We start from the raw sequence: 6,283 nt of genomic DNA, 5'->3' as shown, positions 1-6,283 counted from the left end.
AGATGACAGGAGAGTCAGTGAGTGACACGATGTTTATGAAACTTAGGTAAGTTAGCCTGGATGCTATTTCACTTAGCCTTACTGGACACCACTGGACGTCCTTGGACTTTTCACCAACACCACCATCCAAACATGGACTCAGGGAGGAATTTAGTAATAATGGTGTTCTGGGTGTCCCAGATAAACCTGTTTTAAAGCATTTTGTGCGGTTTTGATCACCGATGCGGGGTGGTGGTCGAGTTTTCCTTTAATTTGGCATCCGTTGGATGTCTGGAGAATTACAGTGTTTTCATTTAGCGCAGAACTGCTGCCACCCAGTGGTCGCGTCTGGAACTGCGCCTCGATCAGGCCACCAGTAAATTATACTTTAAATCTAATCTAATATGTAACAGGCAGACCTGATTCAAATAAAAAAATAATTTAATAAATAAATATGTGTGCAACATCTAGTGACACAAACAAAAAGAACAATTTAGATATTTTGAATTCACGAATTAATTCTGATTAATATATTACGTATATTACGGTTAATACACTGATTTATTTTTACCTATTTAGCTATGATTTATCCTGGTCAGGGAAACGGTGGGTCCGGTGTCACACAGAGACGTTAGGCACATCTGGAACTGCGCCTCGATCAGGCCACCAGTAAATTACACAATCTAATAAAAGACGCACCTGATGTAATATGTAGTCATGATTATTATAAATAAATAAATAAATAATTTAATGAATAAATAATTTTATAAAAAATAAAACAAATAAATAAACAAATAAATATGTGCAAAAGTTGGAGACAAAAACAAAAAGAACAATTAAATGAATTTTGAATTCATTATTCAATTATGATTAAAATATTATATTACAGCTTATACACTGATTTATATTTTACCTATTTACCTATGATTTAACCTGGTCAGGGAAACAGTGGGTCCGGTGTCAGGCAGAGACGTTAGACAGCAACAGGAACCAAAGAAACTTCTCACACTTCTCACATTCACAGTGACTGGAGAACATGTTAAAACCCAGAACACCAGAGTTAACACCCTTCTGAGTGTTCCTTACATTTATGATTAGTATCAATATAAATAAAAAATGACATCAGTACATTTGTAGACTCCAGTTTATTACATTTGAATCCTTTTGTATGTGTGTGGGGGTCTGAGATGAGTTACGTCCTGTTTTAGTGTGTGTTACTGCATTCTGGCCAGTAAAGTGGTTGATGAGAGTGGAAAAAAAGATTCTTCCTGCTGTGCCACAATAAAAAAAACATCTTGGGTGACTCCTTAGTTAATAACAACTCATAGATTGTGTTGGTTTAAACTAAACATTTTATATCAAATAGAACCAAATGAACATTAACAGATAAACTGTAGCACCAGCAGAATGTCAAGGTTCTTTAGGAAACTAAATATGATGTTTTTTTACTGTCCTATTTTTGTCTCCTTTGTTTGTAAGAATGTAAACACGGTGTATACCGCGTTCATACCAGAAATGATACCGCTGCAGTTTGACCTCATTTTCCAGGCTGCACAACAGACGCAGCAAATTCCAGAGAATTTTGGGCAGCTGTTAATCCACCAAGAATTTTACTCCCCCATTACTGTTACCCTGTCCTTCACTGACTGGAGGTGAGATGAATGATGTACTGCAGGTGTTGTGCAGTTTATTGATTTTTCTCACTTGTTCACACAGTCAAGCAAGCTTTATATCGATGCGGGTTCAGAGGCTCGCCAGGACGAATCTCATGAAGCTCACTCGGCTGTGAACACTCACTGTCTTAATCGCTTATCCAATTAGGGTCGCTGGGTTTGGGTGCATGAGCCTATCCCAGCTTTTTCAAGTTGCCACTGTTGGGCCCTTAATCAAGGCTGTAACCCCAAATTGCTTGTATTGTAAGTCACTTTTGAGAAAAGTTGACCTAGCCCTATTTAAATATGCACAAAACTCACTAGCTGCAGTCTTATTCATTTGTACAACACATTTGTACAGTTGTCTCTAGAACCGTCAGTGTGCGGCTCTGTCTGGTCTGACGTCTCGCCGTGACTCACTCATTCATTCACTGACTGTTTCACCACCACTTTCTTCTATTCAGGGTTGCGGTGGGTCTGATTCATCGTTAGGAAGACAGGAAGCACTTCGGACAGGTCGCCAGTCAATCACAGAGACACACAAAGGACCCTAGACGTCTGGTCAGGAGTTTAACCCAGGTCCTTCCTGCTGTGAGGTGACAGTGCTACCCACCGCACCACCATGCCTCCCCGCTCTGACTCAGTGTGAATAAAAACAAGCCTGTTTTAGATTCTAGCTTCATTCCTAACACTCCTCAATCCGTAAACTTTATAATGAGCCTCGTATGACTCAGCGAGGCTTGTAAAGAAAACAGCCATCCTCCCTCTCTCACTTGTTTTTATCTCGTTTTCAGTCCATTAGCTCAATATCACCTAAAGGAAGTAAAAGCACCTGTTTTAAAGCAGGGTCTGGTTTATTTATCATCTTTTCTACACCAGTGTTTATCAGCGTTAGGAAATAGGCTTCCTTTTTAACAAGTAATACATTCATTTCACTCGCATTACATCACACTGCACTGCAGACTGAACACAAATCAAATTAATCCGGCTAAAGAAGTTAACAACAACAATAATTATGTAATACTTGATATAATCCGTCTTATAAGAGCTGGAGAAAGTCTTCAGTGTTTAACGTTTGCTCATTTCAATAAGGTTTGTGAAGCCGCACAGTGTACGATGGGAAGTCTGCTTCACAGACTCTTAGACGCATAGATCTCTCATCGCACCATGAGACCTAGAAAACACGAAGGAATCAGCCAACCCACCACAGACATGTTCGGGGCGGAGAAATTTAGAAACTCCTGAAAGAACGTGACAGCAGGGAGGGATTAAACCCAGGTCCCCAGGTTCACAAGTCCCCATGAGTAGTCTAAATAAAAATAATCAAAATCCAAGTCAAAGTGAAATAAATACATTACAGAACCTAAATATTACTCTCACTTCTGTCCTCTCAAGTCCAGACGAATGTGCTTATACTCATTCACCCACTCCCTGTCAACACACACACACACACACACACACACACACACTTCAGACTACACCCTAAACCCAGCGTCCGATTTCCTAACAGCTGCACCCTCCACCGAAACAGCGCCACACTCACACCAGCTAACGGCTTACAGATGTGCTGACGGCTCGGCGGGCCGGGAGGGGCGGATCGAATCGAAGGGGACAGGCAGGGACAGCGAGTGTACAGGGAAGACAAACGAGGAGACAGATGTGCAGACAGGAAGGAAGGACGGAAACGAGAAGATTCATGTTTTGTGATGGAACGAAGTCATGACAGATTGAGGAGGGTGAAGAACGGGACAGAACTGTGACCTCATACAGGCAGGACGAACACGAGTGTGACTTTTATATACGAGTACTTTTATATTTACTGTCTCAGTAATAGGAGTAACCGAATTATCAGAGTCTAGTCTGATACGAGCGACATGAGACAGAGGACGATGGAGGAAGCTGACCAGTGTAGTGACCTGACATGACATGACATTACATTACATTATTCATCCTAATTAATCCTCTGGAGAACAAGAGACCTGGAAAGTAGACAAAGAAGTAGTTCTTATTATCCTAGGTATTAAACAAAATACACTATGGGATCTGTCTGAATCCTAGTGAGCTGCCATGCTGCCTAATGCCTACCTGATCAGCTGCAGAGGACACTTGTATAATCACATCTTTATACAGATTAAACATCAATGATAATTTATTCACATTTCAAAAGAACTCTGTTGGTTGCTCCGCATTATATTCGTCATTCGCCATCTTTGTAACTTTTTGTGAGAAAAATTGTGCCGCACTGAATGCTGGGATTGCCCTCAGCGCTAAGGAGGCGTCGGATGCTCCCTCGTTATTCAGTCAGATCATCACTCAGAATTAAGGCACCTCAGTAGGAGAATTTTAATGAATCTAAGAATTTAGACACGCCCTCTTCTCAGGAGTGTAGGACAACGTAAAATGAGTCTGTGTAGACAGAACCAATATGGCAAAAAGTATGTGGACACCACTCCTAATTATAAAGCTTATCTTTGCCGTGGAACACTGTAATTACGGTCCAGTTCATCCATAATTAAGACCCTATAGTTTATAGCAGCTTCTTTTCAGGCGAATGAATCACGTTTTAGGTTCTTTAGTTTTCGTTGTACGCCCTCTGTGGGGGTTTTAGGTGGCTCCCATATTCTGACACTCAAAATTTCCACACGTGAATGTTTAGGTCAACTTGCCCAAACTTGGTGCCAGTGATACTGAAAGCAACGTTAGCGATCATGGAATTGAGGACTCGATGAGGATCTGACTGTTTACGCTCCTCCTGAGAGTCGCTTTGATTCGGAGACGCAGCACAAAATCTGGAGGGATTTGTGTCGCTCGAAATATTCTTTCCTCCTTCTTCGTTTCCAGCTGTCTGTCTCTGTCTTCAGCTTTCTCACAGAAACAACATCGCTCCCTGGGGAACGACAGCTGCCAAAAAAATGGAAGATGATAACATGAAGATGAACATGAGGATGAAGATGGGCGTCAGAATGATTGTAGGGGAAGGAGAAGCGGAGGAAAAGTCATGGAAACTTGTTTGGTGTCTCGTTGATTCCAAACAGAGTAAATATGTTGTAGCACAACAGCTACTGACTCGAGAGGTTGAAGGCTAGCGTGCTTTTTCCAAGACGTCTGATATCGTCCCTGCTTCTATCGTTTTAGGCTTGCTTATTAGGGGTCTTCGTGAATCGCAGTTCACCTGTAGGGACAATTATTGGCTTGTCTGGGTGAGGGAATGCCGTCAGGATTCCTCATAACTGCTGCAGTTACGACCTCTGCTGGCTGATCGATGGTGCTGCACAGAGACGAGAATAATGGAGATTATGTGTGTTGTGTGACTCTCCGTGCGCGATACTGATCTCTATATGAACCCGTCTGGTGCAGGTAATTTAAAGGGGTCGTTAATGCACACGTGTTGAAGGGGGTGTGTGATATTTACGCCTCTCCTCTGCTAGGAGTAAAGGTGAAATGATGCGGAAAATGCTTTTTTTATGACTTTGTGTTGTTGTTGCATTATGTTGATTATAAAAGAATGTTATGTGCCGCACCCAGCCTATTGCTCATAGTCCAAGTGGAAAGTTTATTGACCCCAGAGGAAGGTGGTACCAGCTCAGGTTTGGATGCAGTTGCCTGAACGAGCCCACACGCACCCCCGGACACGGTGTTGATATTCTGTTCATGGTGTGCAGAGTTTCAGATTCAGTTTAAAAGCATTTCTTCTGCCAGGAATGAACAGAAACGCACAAAACTCTCCCTGAAATAACAACACACACACACACACACACACACACACACACACGCTGTGGAATGTAAATGGATTACAGAATTCAATCCTGAAGAGCTTCCAGTGTTTCAGAACAAACGTTTTCATCCGGATAAACAAGTGTCATCAAGCGCTGACCATGTTAAGCTCTTCTCTTCCACTTTAAGCTGTTTATAAATATAAACTAAGTGATGCTGTTATAAACACACGCCCATGACTTGCACCCAACACCTGGAGCTGACGTTCGAATGTTTATCCCCAAGTAAAGTCCTTCACAAGCCTGGAAGGTTCTAGTCATGCTTCCATGAAGAATGAACTCACCACTTAACACTGATGCTGCAAGCCTGAGCCACAGCGGTGCCACGATGATCTAGCAGCACGTAATCAAGGTCAAAACACCAGTGTTGCACAATATACTGAAAAATATGTGTAAGACCTTAATTACGCCACGCTGGTCATGGATTCCTGGTAGCATCTGATCCACTGAGGTGATAGAGGAAGGAAGTGGAGGTCTTGATCAGGTGACAGGCTTGGATTTATAATAGACTCTATTATAACCAAACAGGACGCAGTGGAGGCTCAGTTAGGGCTTCGGGTTTTGTGCCGGCTGTGCCGTTGTTTCTTATGGAGTGAGGTGGTCGTGCTTAGCTTGCCGCTGCTCTTCCCTAAATTTACCTGATTGAACTTTGATGCAGTTTGCCGCTGACTTTTTTAAAGCTCCTCCAATGAGACAAACTGTTTGATATGATGCGGTAAAAGCATCTCAGGTTGTACAAACAGTGCTTAACGTGACTTATTGTACGTAGTAAAACAGCGAGTGAGGAATGTGATTAGTGGAGGAACTTATGAGCAGTAATAATGAAGAGAAGTTTAGTGCTCCTGTCTCCTTCTTTTACTACATTAAACCACGTTAAGC

Source organism: Trichomycterus rosablanca, chromosome 26 (genome assembly GCF_030014385.1).
Source record: "Trichomycterus rosablanca isolate fTriRos1 chromosome 26, fTriRos1.hap1, whole genome shotgun sequence".
Classification (NCBI taxonomy): Eukaryota; Metazoa; Chordata; class Actinopteri; order Siluriformes; family Trichomycteridae; genus Trichomycterus; species Trichomycterus rosablanca.
Note: the sequence above shows the minus strand (reverse complement) of the source record.